The 14,130-nt window shown below is 37.4% G+C and overlaps 1 protein-coding gene and 1 long non-coding RNA gene across 5 annotated transcripts in view; one reads left to right on the top strand and one right to left on the bottom strand.

The window, feature by feature from the left end:
- Window positions 1-14,130, top strand: part of PH4alphaEFB (prolyl 4-hydroxylase subunit alpha-1) — a 386,407-nt gene that overhangs the window by 306,839 nt on the left and 65,438 nt on the right. The window lies entirely within an intron of this gene.
- LOC143263971 (uncharacterized) overlaps window positions 9,781-14,130 on the bottom strand; it is a 72,133-nt gene continuing 67,783 nt past the window's right edge. Inside the window, exon 4 of the long non-coding RNA XR_013037257.1 lies at window positions 9,781-13,920. This is a non-coding gene — a long non-coding RNA (uncharacterized LOC143263971). The remainder of the gene's footprint in view (window positions 13,921-14,130) is intronic.

The raw sequence follows: 14,130 nt of genomic DNA on the forward strand, positions 1-14,130 counted from the left end.
TGTTTTTTGGGATGTATAATTTTTGGATTGTATTATTTTTCGGATCGTATAATTTTTTAAGGTATATTGTTTGTTGGGTCATATTATGGGTCTATATTATTTATTACATCGTATTATCTATTGATTACACTATCTTGTCAATTGTATTATTTTTTGGATTGTATAATTTTTTAAATTGTGATTTCTTTTGCATTGCTTCGTATTGTCAACTGTATTCATTTTTTGGGCTGCATTACTGTTCTTGGATTATATTATTTTCTTGTCTATATTATTTCTTACATCATATTATCTCCTGATTACATTATCTTGTCAATTGTATTATTTTTTGGATTGTATAACTTTTTAAATTGTTATTTCTTTTGCATTGCTTCATATTGTCAACTGTATTTATTTTTTGGGCTGCACTACTCTTCTTGGATTATATTATTTTCTAGTCTATATTATCTTTTAAATTTTGTCTTATTTTATGAATTTTATTCTTCTTCATAGAAAGACATTATTCTTGAACTACGTTTGACCAAGTTTGACGACTTCAAATATATTATTCTTCTGTTTGTATTCTTCTATTACAAGCAACAACATGTCAGATCACACATTCTCATATTTTCTATTCATACTTATGTCCACATTTTGAATTTTATATACAGCAAATAAATATTCCAACGCCCAGCATAAAAATAATAAGAAGCAGAGAATAAAAGATATTCTTATTCATAGAAGAAAAAGAAGTAAATTTTTTGAAAGGAAGTACATCTGTTCGAGGAATCCATCGTTACGTTGCATCGAGGGCGAGGAAGAAAAATGTCGAGGCAGCATGTCACTCGTGGCGCACCCTCGATGGCGGAGGCTTTTTTCCATCCCCTGTTTGCGAGTAACGCAAACGAAGGGACAAAATAGGGCGAGAAAGAGAGGGCGAGCTTCACGACCGAAAAACAACCGCGAGTATTTTCACGCCGCGGATCGGCAACGCGTTTCTGGCTTAAATCATTATTTCCGTTCCGTCCTCCCCCTCGTTCACCCGTTCGTTGCACGCAACGAGTAAATAACGTGCTCGAACCAGACTGCCTGGAAAATGGAGACAAAATGTCGGCGTTGAGGTAACTGGAACGGGAATAACAAAAAGAATAGAAAAATGAGGGAATAGGAAAGGGCGAGTTTCGAGAGGCTGCGTGAGAGGGTGAAGCAATTAAAATGGGGATGCTTCGGATTTGTTAAAACTACTTGTGCGACATAATGTGATATAAGGTTATAGCTTCTATGTTATAGAAGATCATAGATTCTATATTAGGTTGTATTTTACAAATGACAAGAAATTTTTAATTTTATATGAAATTACACTTTATTCAAAATAGCCTCGCCTTAAAAATATTTCCACAACTAATAACTTTTTTACTCGAGTCAATACTTTACATAAAACGTAAATAAAAATTGAACCACATAAAAAACTTATACATTACAATATAGAAAAAGAATGCATTAAACTTTTCCATTCGCATCTTCGATAAGCCGTAAGATAAATAACGAGGAAAAAGAACATTTGGAGCGAACATCATCGTAATGGGCGAAGTCGTTAAATATTTACGCAGGTTAATAGAATTCGCGTTAAGGGAGTTGAACAGGGTTGAAAGCAAACATGAAATTTTCATTCGGTAGGTCGCGAGACTTCGCACAAAGGGAACAAGGAGCGTGTAATTTTTATTCGCGTACCCAGTCGCCAAAGCACGCGAGTTTTCAATTTTCACAGAAGCTTTTTCTCGGACTCGTGTCGTTGGATTTTCGAAAATTCGCGCCCGCCTTTCCGCCGACGCGTTCTCTCTTTGCACCGGAACAACAAAAAATCGCGAGTGCTTTGTTGTGTCGTGTGGTTTCAAAGGGCCAAATGTTACGTTTCGTGCGTTCATACCGAAAAGCCAAACCAGTTTTGTAGACCGATACTCGACGGAACTTCCGGTGGTACATGGAAATACTTTCATGGAAACGAGGGTTGGTCAGTTTTAAAACTGGGCTGTTTCTTAGAGATATGGATAATAAGAATATGGAAAGACTGGAGGCTGTAATTTGTAAGTTGAATTTAGGAATTTTGGGAAATTTGTGGGGGGATGGATGGATGAGGGGTTTGAGGAATTTAGGGATTTGGGGAATTAACAATTTGGGGGTTTAGGGATTTGGGGATTTGGAAATTTAGGGATTTGGGGATTTGGGGATTTGGAGATTTGGAAATTTAGGAATTTGGGAATTTGGAAATTTGGGAAATTTGGGAAATTAGGGATTTGGGGATTTGGAAACTTAGGGATTTGGGAATTTTGGAATTTGGAAATTTGGGAATTTGGGAATTTGGAAATTTGGAAACTTAGGAATTTGGGAATTTGAAAATTTGGGAAATTGGGGATTTGGGGATTTGGAGATTTGGAAACTTAGGGATTTGGGAATTTGGAAATTTGGAAAATTGGGGATTTGAGAATTTTGGAATTTGGAAATTTGGGAATTTGGGGATTTGGAGATTTGGAAACTTAGGAATTTGGGAATTTAGGAATTTGGGAAATTGGGAATTTGGGGATTTGGAGATTTGGAAACTTAGGAATTTGGGAATTTGGGAAATTGGGCATTTGAAGATTTGGAAACTTAGGGATTTGGGAATTTGGAAATTTGGGAAATTGGGGATTTTGGAATTTGGGAATTTGGAAATTTGGGAAATTGGGGATTTGGGGATTTGGGGATTTGGAGATTTGGAAACTTAGGGATTTGGGAATTTGGGAATTTGGGGATTTGGGAATTTGGAAATTTGGAAATTTGGAAATTTGGGAATTTGGGAATTTGAGGATTTGGAGATTTGAAAATTTAGGAATTTGGGCATTTGAAAATTTGGGAAATTAGGAATTTGGGGATTTAGGTATTTGGAGATTTGTAAATTTAGGAATTTGAGAATTTGGGCATTTGAAAATTTGGGAAATTGGGAATTTGAAGATTAGTAAATTTAGGAATTTAGGAATTTTGTAAATTTTGGAATTTGTAATTTAGGGATTTAGGAATGTAGGAAATTGAGAAGTCAAAGCTATAAAAATTGAAAGACTACAACACCAAGAAACGATTAATCTACAGATAGCAAACGTTTCAAAGATCAATCGCATAAACCGACAGAAGTCACAGCCCTGACCAATCCCTATCAGAGAGCAGAAATTAGGTGGTGAAACTGTTGAAATTTTCGCATGCACTTATCGACGCTATAACGGAATCGCATAAAGCTTCTCGTGGGCAGCTCTCGTAGAGGATGAAATATTCGTGGCGGATAACGGTTGACAGGTATATGTGTGTAGACACTTACGTGTTTGTTGCACGCGCACGTGCACGCGAATATACACCGGTATCACTTTGCAAGAAGTTTAAGTTTAATTACTGGCTGATACGAGGCTCCGGTTGGGAGCTGTTTACGGGAAACTCGCAAATGACCGTGGACACCGCAACTTTCGAAGCTCGTGGAATGTATTAAAAGCCCGTTGAACTTCGCGAAAGTTTGCCTGCTCGATACCGATGTCCTCGATAAAAAGGAAAACGTTCCTTTGCCTCGATTATCATAGACCGTTTCCCTCGTTAACTGCTTGCTAAACATTCTCGTTTAACGCCGGAGTGATACATCTTTTCATCGTTACTCCACATTTTTGCTTTCACGATTTTGACTTTTGGATGTGGGAACACGTCATATTCTTCAATTTAATGTGGAAGGAATTTTATGTAGACTATGACAGGAGAGTTAACTCAGAAATATTTTTCTATTAGTTAAACTTGTGTCCTATAGTTGTAGAACCTGTGATTGAACCTAGAAAATATCTTGTGTGAAGTAATTCAGAACTTATGACTCAATATAGAATGATTCTGTGTGACATTATTTTACTATGACTTAATACAGCACCTATAATCTTGTATAATGTTATCAGGCTGTGAAATAATTTAAAACCTATGACTTAATATAGCATCTATAATCTTGTATAATATATACTTTTATAATATTATCAGGCTGTGAAATAATTTAAAACCTATGACTTAATACAGCATCTATAATCTTGTATAGTATATACTTGTATAATATTATCAGGCTGTGAGATAATTTAAAACCTATGACTTAATATAGCACCCATAATATAATTTCTATATTTTGTGCATCAAGTTAAAATGTGACAAATCTAATTTTCTGAAGAAAATCGTCTTATTCTACATTCGTTAGAAATTGTTCACACATGCACTTATTATCATACACAAAATATTCCTAACACGTGAAGATTGTCTTAATATTACAACTATAATTAATTTGTCGTGTCTTGACACACTTTTTAAAAAAGATTATATATTAAGTGGTTGGAAGGACAACGACAAGTTGGATGTAAAACAACATTTTTGCAATGTGTCTAAAAATAATCTTCTTCTTACTACAATATTAAAAATCACAGTCTGGAATATTAACAGAATAATTCCAGAATAATGTTAATCACGTTTTGGTTACCAGATTTTAGGTCACTTCTCTGTTTCAATAATAAAAATTCTCTTCCATCGTCCAATCACCCAGAACAACGGAATTAAATCGTCGAAAGACAGTTTCAAAGAACATACCGTACATATTTCATCAAATAATATTTCCCAGCAATGAAAATGTTTCAATAAAAATTCTATACAACTCATTCCCTCTCGATCCATCCGCTTCTTTTTATTTTCTTCTAAAAAGGAAGCTTTCATCGTTCCATCAGCTTTTTATGCATCGCGGTATAACGATTGATTTGAAACAAAAAGATCGTCGATAAAAAAACGTCTCTTATTTTTCTTTGCAAAGTTTCTATTATAAAAAGGGAATAAAATCAAATTCGACGAGAAATTGAAAAATTCCATCTTCGAACATTTGAACTTCTCGATGGTTATCGTTGACCGGGTGCGGGGAAGAAAAATAAGAGGGAAATTTCGATTTCTCGAGTCGGTAGCTGACGTTGCGGTGTCGTCGAATTTGTACGAATGAACTGGTTTTATGGAAGATATCGTTCAAAAACTTGAACTATGTAAGAAAGGAAAAAAGGCAATTTTGTTACAATAGTATTCGATTGCTGTTGCCAAAGGTGTTTACAGGAAGAATGTCCACAAAGTGAATTATCATGCACTTATAGAACCTTTCAGGTACTCATAGAACCTTTTAAAATCATTATTATGTGGACTTTGTTACGAGGAACTGAACATAAGTTTTAATAAAGACTATCTACTTGCTAAACTAAATCTGTGGACATAGGAAATTCAAGTAGAGATTCGATGCAGTAAGACTTTAACGCTTGAATGTCTTTTATAATATTTGGATGACCACTAAGAATTATAGATGTGGATGTGATCTGAGTAGAGGAACCTTATTGGGGTAAAGGAGGCACTTATGACGAACTGTTGATGTTCATCTTTTGGATGTATTTGGCGATGGCTAACATTTATGAATATGGCGAGGTTCCTAGGGTTGATGATGATTCATGTCACATCAGTATGAAATTTCTATAGCCTGAAATCTTTATACCCCAACTCGCTAAATTGGCAAACCTTCAGGTGTTCAGATCCTCACATCAGCAAATTTCTACATTCTCATATCCTTACATCTCCAAATTCCTATATCCCCTATATCTCTACATACTCAAATCCTTGCATCCCCAGATCTCTACATCAGCAAGTCTCTACGTCCCCAAATCTCTACGTCTCCAAATCCCTACATTTCCAAATCCTTGCATCTCCAAATCCTTGCATCCCCAAATCTCTACGTCCCCAAATCTCTACGTCCCCAAATCCCTACGTTTCCAAATCCCTACATTTCCAAATCTTTGCATCCCCAAATCTCTACGTCCCCAAATCCCTACGTCTCCAAATCTCTACGTCCCCAAATCCCTACGTCCCGAAATCCTTACGTCCCCAAATCTCTACGTCCCCAAATCCCTACATCTCCAAATCCTTGCATCCCCAAATTTCTACGTCCCCAAATCCCTACGTCCCGAAATCCTTACGTCCCCAAATCCCTACATCTCCAAATCCTTGCATCCCCAAATTTCTGCGTCCCCAAATCCCTACGTCCCGAAATCCTTACGTCCCCAAATCTCTACGTCCCCAAATCCCTACATCTCCAAATCCTTGCATCCCCAAATCTCTACGTCCCCAAATCCCTACGTCCCCAAATCCCTACGTCCCCAAATTCCTACGTCCCCAAATCCCTACGTCCCCAAATGCCTAAATTCCCAAATTTCTAAATTCTGAAATTTCTCCATCCCCCAATACCTAAATCCCGAAATCCCAAACCCCCAAATCTCCAAATCAGAAAACCTCAAATCCCAAATCTCCATCCCCCAATACCTAAATCCCCAAATCCCAAACCCCCAAATCTCCAAATCAGAAAACCTCAAATCCCAAATCCCAAACCCCCAAATCTCCAAATCCCAAAACCCCAAACCCCCACATTTCCCCCTCTCCACCTCTCCAAAACTCCACCCCCCAAAAAACAAACTAAACAACTAACAAAACGTGAAAATCGCCGGAATCCGCAATTCCGATGTCGCGACTCGATGAACGAAATCGTCTCGGAAATTAATCTTGCCGGTGAAATCCGGTGGAAAACTCACTGGCTCGATCAGAATACGTGTAAACGAACCAACGCGCAAATAAAATATTGAATAGAAAATTTCGGCCAACAAATCGCCGTCACTCGCCTCTCAAAGGGACAACTTGTCGAACTGTGAACGAGCATTGTTCCCATTCGTGTTTCGCTTCTGCCGATGGAAACGCGAAACAACGAACAAAAGAATGGGAAAAACAACAGAGACACGCGGAACAACGTACGTACCCTACCTGCTCGCCAAACGTTTTCTGTTTCCTGTTAAGAGCGTAGACGAAATAAATAGAAAACAAATCCGTGGAAATGGCAACGCGTTTCGAATCATCATTCAGAATGTATAGTAGCTGTGCGGATGGAGGTATTTGCCGTATGTGGAGTGGATATGTGGGGTGGATACATGGTCACTTGATTATGGTGTGATTGTTCCGAGTTGCTCGGAATATAATTAGCTTTAAATTTATGGGTATTCTTTCAAATCCAAAAACGATTCATTCTTACAGCTTTGAACGGATCTGTAAGACCACATGAACGTCTCCACAACTTGACGTTCTTAACTATTGTCAATAGCCTTCTAACAGGCCAGAAAAGCACATCTTTCTAATGTCAATATATCTTTCCTTAAAGAAGTTTATTTCCATGGTCCTAAACTGTGCACCCTTGCTGTGTGCAGTGTTTACGAAAATCCTTGCATACTCGGCGGACCAGGCACTCTGACTCGGTCATTCAGCAGTCTCACAATGTGTCCCATTACTAGTTCTTTTGAAGGACCCAAATCACTTAACTGTTTGGGTCACCTTATTAACGAAACGTTATTTACAACCCTGGAGTGAAGCCTAGAATCTTACAATCTCATTCGCTGAACCATCTCACCAATCACTATTTTTTACAAATAACAATCTGTCCTGATTGGTCCTTTTGGTAACGCCTTCACGTCCTGAACTTCCTCCATAGCTTTCTTTTCTGGCTTTTTAGAGGCAACTAGTCAGTCTTAGAACTACCTTCGGTGAACATATTCACTTTGACAAACCATTGTCACTATCAACATACAACAATCATTACTACTAGTGGGATGATGATCTACATCCTTCATTGACCTGGGCACACCAGTGTGGAGGACTCTGAACCACTCTATAAATTCTACTCTATAATACTAACTCTACATATAATTCCACTACCGTAACAAGTTGTGGAAACGCCATGGGTCGACGAAGATTTACAACCTTCGAAAACAGCTATAAATAGTTTATATTTTGCCCAGCATATGAACAGTGATGTTTAAGATCTTTGGGGATTTCGGATATTTTATTTGTAGACGGTTGGACTCTGGCACTGGCAATTACTTAGGGCCTAAGTGGTGGGCCTGTCCCTGACTCTATGGGGGTGACTGACAGGCTACTTTGATTGGGTCATGTGTGCCTTTTGTTAAAGAGCTTTCCGTACCGGTTGAGGGAAAGCTAGCTAGTCACCGTTCCTCGTTCGAAATACAACTTTAAAATATATATACATCCTCACCTATGAAAGACTTAGTTGTTATTTAGAAACCTCCCTACATATTTGGGATTTAGAATTTTAGAGGATTAGAGTTTGATGTACTTGGAATTTGGGAGTGGGGAGTTGGGAGAGTGAACATTGAGAGATTTAGGTGGGTGAGTATTTAGGGTAGGTGAGTTCTGGAGTGTTTGAGATTTGGGATATTTGGAATTTTGGAGATTTGGAGCTGGTGGTGTTTGGGACTTTGGAGAGTGGAATTTTGGGTGATTTATAATTTGGGAGACCTGGAGTTGGGAGTATTTGAATCTTGGGAGAGTGGAATTTAGAGTATTTAGAATCTGAGAGAGTTAGAATTTGGGAGATTTGGAACTGGGGGTATTTGGAACTTGGGAGAGTGGAATTCGAGGTATTTGGAATTTGAGAGAGCTGGGATTTAGAAGACTTGGAATTGGGGGTAATTGAAACTTGTGAGATTTGGGATTGAAGGTATTTGGAACTTGGGAGATTTGGAATTTGGGATATTTGGAACTTGGGAGAGTTGGAAATTGAGAGATTTGGAACTTGAGAGATGTGGAATTTGGGATATTTGGAACTTGGGAGAGTGGAATTTGGGATATTTGGAACTTGGGAGATTTGGGATTGAAGGTATTTGGAACTTGGGAGATTTGAAACTTGGCAGATTTGAAACTTGAGAGATTTGGAACTTGGGAGATTTGGAATTTGGGAGATTTGAAACTTGACAGATTTGAAACTTGAGAGATTTGGAACTTGGGAGACTTGGAATTTGGGATATTTGGAACTTGGGAGAGTGGAACTTGGGAGATTTGAAACTTGAGAGATTTGGAACTTGAGAGATTTGGAACTTGAGAGATTTGGAACTTGGGAGATTTGGAATTTGGGATATTTGGAATTTGGGAGATTTGGAACTTGGGAGATTTGAAACTTGAAAGATTTGGAACTTGGGAAACTTGGAATTTGGGATATTTGGAACTTGGGAGATTTGGAACTTGGAAGATTTGGAACTTGGGATATTTGGAAATTGAGAGATGTGGAATTTGGGATATTTGGAACTTGGGAGAGTGGAATTTGGGATATTTGGAACTTGGGAGAGTGCAATTTGGGAGATTTGGACCTTGGAGTATTTGGAAGCTAGAAGAGTGAAATTTATGAGAGTTGAAATAAATTGTATTTCGAACTTGAAAGACTGAAATTAGGAATATTTGTCACCAGACTTAATTAGAATTCCAAACTATAATTTATAAATCTAACAACCTCCTAAAAATCACCACAATTACATAAAACTGAAAACCACCGAAATGAACAATTTCCCAAAGAACATTTGTAAACGACAGAATACTCGATAAGCGCAAAAAGTTAAAACGCTGTTAAAAGTTAATGGATGTCGATCGGATGAAGGTTTTGAAGGGCAGCTTTTGTCGCGTATGCACGTGGCCGTGGTCACGTCCAATTTACCTCGAAGGTGGCTCGAAACGCTTCGATTACGAAAGGGCCGGAAGCTAATTTGCGGTCACGCGTAATTAGCGTCGTTACCGTGCACACTGGGAGTGGGAAAAATGGATGAAAGGGCTCCGGTGGTGGTCGGGACAGGTTAAAAGGCGACATTGATGTTTCGAAACTCCCGCCCCTATAATTTTCATCCTTTTCGACCTATCGCTTTACCTAAGTTTGCGAGTGGCCTCTCGTTTTACCACTTGTCACTTAACCTTTAACGGAATTATAGCTATTTTGTTGGACACAAGAAAACAGACTTTTAAGCAAATAACTTTTATTGTCCAACGAAAAATTTCAGGAGAAAATGCATAATATATGTATAAATACATGGTGTCACTATTTTGCTTTTCTTGATAATAACACACTTTGGATAATAATTCTTGTTTCCGAACAGTTGTATTATTTTTATTATGTTTATAGAAATGAGACTTGTTTTTATGAGTATGTTTATAGAAGTGAATCAAAGAAAGGAAATAAAAATATAACTGACAAACGATTACATTAATTATATAATTTTGGAAGTCAGACAAGTGAGAGTACGACAGAGCCTATATTTTTTTTAACCAACACCTTAAACACTGTACAGGGTGCCTCACAACTAGGTTCCTGAAATGGAGGGTAGTTGCTATGATAGCTGTCCAATAAAACTGAGAACGAGGTGGTTAAACAATAATTCTATAATTTTGTAAGTCAGACAAGTGAGAGTACGACAGAGCCTTTACTTTTTTTAACCAACACCTTAAACACTACACAGGGTGTCTCACAACTAGGTTCCTGAAATGGAGGGTAGTTACTATGATAGCTATTCAATAAAACTGAGAACGAGGTGGTTAAACAATAATTCTATAATTTTGTAAGTCAGACAAGTGAGAGTACGACAGAGCCTTTATTTTTTTTAACCACGCCTTAAACACTATGCAGGGTGTCTCACAACTAGGTTCCTGAAATGAAAGATAGTTGCTATGATAGCTACCCAATAAAACTAAGAACGAGGTGGTTAAACAATCGAATCGACGTCCAAAGAGCAAAAAGGAAGTCGATCAGAGGGACAGGAGGAGAATACAGATGTTCGAAGGGCCGACAACGATAATAGAAAAGACACGAATGTCACCAATAGGGGAACCGGTGTCAGATCGCGCAAAAAGATGGCTTTAAAAGCAGGCGTGAGCTTCAAAATGGTAATTTCACGGTTTCACGAGCATTCTGCCCGCGGCCAATTTAATTCGCGACGGATGATCCAACCTTCTCGCTCTCACCCTTTATGTTTCCCTCTGGCTTCCTTCGTTCATCGTTTTCTCGTGTCATCCAATTCCGCTTGTTCGAACTCGTTAACCTCGACTTTTCGAACTTTTTATTTTTTTATTAACCTCTTTCGTCCCTTATTTTTCGACTCCGTTTTCTTTCCGGGCGATTGCTCTTCGATTTTCACCTGTCTGAACTGATCGAGTAATTACAGGATTCTTTTTGTAATTTTCGAATTTATAGGTTTGGAAGTTTTCTGCGCTAGGATTATTGTTTTTACAATTTTTCAAAGTTATAGGTTCTCAATTTTAGATATGTAGAAATTTCCAAATTGTCACATTTATAATGTTCCAGAATTGCAAGACGCAACTTTAAAAATTTATAAATGTGTATACTTTGAGATTTTAAATTTTAGAGCCACTCACAATTAGAAAATCTGTAATTTATACATTTTCAAAGTCCCGCATTTGATTTTCATTTTTAAGCCATGTTTAAGTGGATCTTTTATCATATTATCAGTTCTAGAGATTTGTTACTTGTCCTCTGCAATATAACGAGAGACCTCCACACAGTTAAGGAATACAAAACCGTAATAAATATCATGAGAGATAACGAAACATAGAAGAAGCAAATTCCGGAGTGCGTAAAATCGTCCCCGAACAAATTGAAGAAATTAAGTGAAAACTTCGGAAAAATTTAACCTGGAACTTAAATGAACTAAGTTTGAAAAAAACAAAAGAAGTGGAACGTGACTTTTAAGAAACTGTCGTAACAGTGAAAATTTCAGGTGTAACTTTTGAACAAGCTAAAAGCTTTCCGGATTTCAGAAGAGTTCTTTCTCCGCTATTCTCTTCACTTTTTTTCCTTAAACTACTCGTCTCCTTCAATTGCTAACGCGACAAAGAAATGAAGTGCGAGAACGTTAGCACGTGGTCAACTTAAATTTAACTCTTATAGTTCACCTTCTAATTTCTCCTTTAGCGCATTCATTACTGCATATACATTCATAAATTAATAAATATAGCAATGTTACACTTATTTGTCACATGTTGACATGTATGTAAAATCAAACACGAATATATTCATTAACAGCGAATGAATTAAGGTTATTCGTTGTTCATGGTTTGTAATATAAAGTAAAAATACGAAAAATTCAATTGTTGCATTACCAACATGCAAGTCACACTTAAATTTCTATATCAACTTATCATGTGTATTATTAACACTATAATGGCTGCTCACATAACGTGTGCGTAACGATTGAAGAACGTAGGTGGTTGCTTCAATAATTATCACACAAAAGAAAATATTAAATTTGTCGTATTGGTTGTTGTCTTCGTTTGTTACATATGTATGTTCACACTCACTGAATTATTTCGTGAATTTACATAAAGTTTCTTTAAATTAATTCTTCAGAAATATTTTACAACCCCTCGCTACATCTGACAGCGTAGGCAGCCATTAAGGTATTAAGAATTTATTCGTACATGCTGAAAATACACGTGTTTACTGTCTGACACTGTGAATAATGAATACAACAAAATACTGTCTAAATACGTAAGATTAGTTCCAAAGAAAATTCCTTTTAAATATTCCCTCCCTCATCAAACCTTCAAGTGCCTCAATATGGCAGCCAATTTCAGCAGAAGTTCATTCGGTTACTCGTACCTTGTACCTTGAAGAAAAGTAACCTCAAAACGAGTGACGACAGCAGCGTTCTTTATTCGAATTAACCCAAAAACAGGAGGGAAAAGCGAGTCCAATGTGGAACAATCGCGGTACATTCCGGCCGATTCACGACGGTGTCCCGACACGTCGAACGGAGAAAAAACGAGGAGCTCAAGTGGCCAACGTCGAGGCAGAGTTGCTCTTTTTCTCCTTTTCTTACCCCTCAACGCGACCAGTCCTTTCGTTTTTTTCTTCGAGTCTCTCTTTTTCACCTCGCTCGTTCGTCTCTTTTACACCCCGATACCCGGCTCGTGGTCTCGTACCACTCTCTCTCTTCTCCACGGCTCTATTCTTCCGGGGTGGCGCTTAATTAACGCCGTCTTTTCAACGAGATTTCCGGGAATCGCCTTTCACCCCCTTTTTTTCTCTACGCGTCGCAACCTGCAACCCTTTGAATTTCTCGAGCATCGCAAACCCCTGTCCGAGAACGAGTGTAAGAATTAATTTATTAGGTCGCCGTCTTACGGCTGTTTTTTTTCAATTTTTATGGTCTGCGTGTCGTTGTGTTTTTAATCGGTGGAGGGAGGTTCTACATCTTTTATTTTATTTTACATGGAGGGAGGCAGGTTTTTTTTATTACAAATTTGTTACAAATGACTGGGAACGTATTGGGTCGGCAACTTTCCGTTTTTTTTTAATTTCAACATTCTGCATGTTATTAAATATTTTAAATCATTCGAAAGAGTGTGCTTCGTTCTACTGTTTCAGTTTTTTGTTCCAGATAATTTATTTTAATTTTCTGGTCATTAAAATGGAATATCAAATTGGGATGAACATTTTCAACCTCTTCTTTTTGCTTTTAATGAAGGTTCTTTGGATTTCTATTTTTATTTTTAGGTTCGATTTTCTTTCTTTACAGATTTCCTTCTTTTTTAATCTCTTTTAAATACTATAGCTTCGTTCTGATACAATACTGATGAATTTGTTGAAATTCTAAAATTCTGAAACATTTGGTTGGATGAATTTTTTGATCTTGAAAATCTTGTTGAACGGAAGAAATTTTAAACAAGGGGGAATACATTAGAATAAATAAATTTAAAAAATTTATAAAAACAAAGTAGAAACTTAGTTGCCAAGCCAATAGTACGTTGCAGCGAAGTCTACGCAAATCTCGCGCGATTCAACGGGGATCTCGTTAACTTTTTCCACAGTGGTGTAAGTTTATGGCAGCGCGTGAAATTTCCGGGAAATTCGACGTTTTCTTCTTTATCTTCTTCTGTACGCTGTCATTTGTGTGGATACGTAATCCCGTCTTGCAGTCCTTGCTGCAACCAGCGGCTTATCTGGCCGGAGTTGGGTCCTCCAGGTTTACCGATTGCGGCGATCACTGGCTTCTGGAAATATGGAAATTTTTCAACTTTAGAATGGAGAAATTTGAGTACAGGAATTTGGATATTTTGGGAGTCGAGAAGATGAAGATTTGACGGCTTAGAAAGTTAGATGTACTGAATTCAATTTGACAAGTTATCAAAATTTGACAAGTTAAGAATTTAACAAGTTGATGAACTAATAAGTTGACAAGTTAACAAGTTGATAATTTAACA

The sequence above is a fragment of the Megachile rotundata genome, chromosome 1 (genome assembly GCF_050947335.1).
Source record: "Megachile rotundata isolate GNS110a chromosome 1, iyMegRotu1, whole genome shotgun sequence".
Taxonomy (NCBI): Eukaryota; Metazoa; Arthropoda; class Insecta; order Hymenoptera; family Megachilidae; genus Megachile; species Megachile rotundata.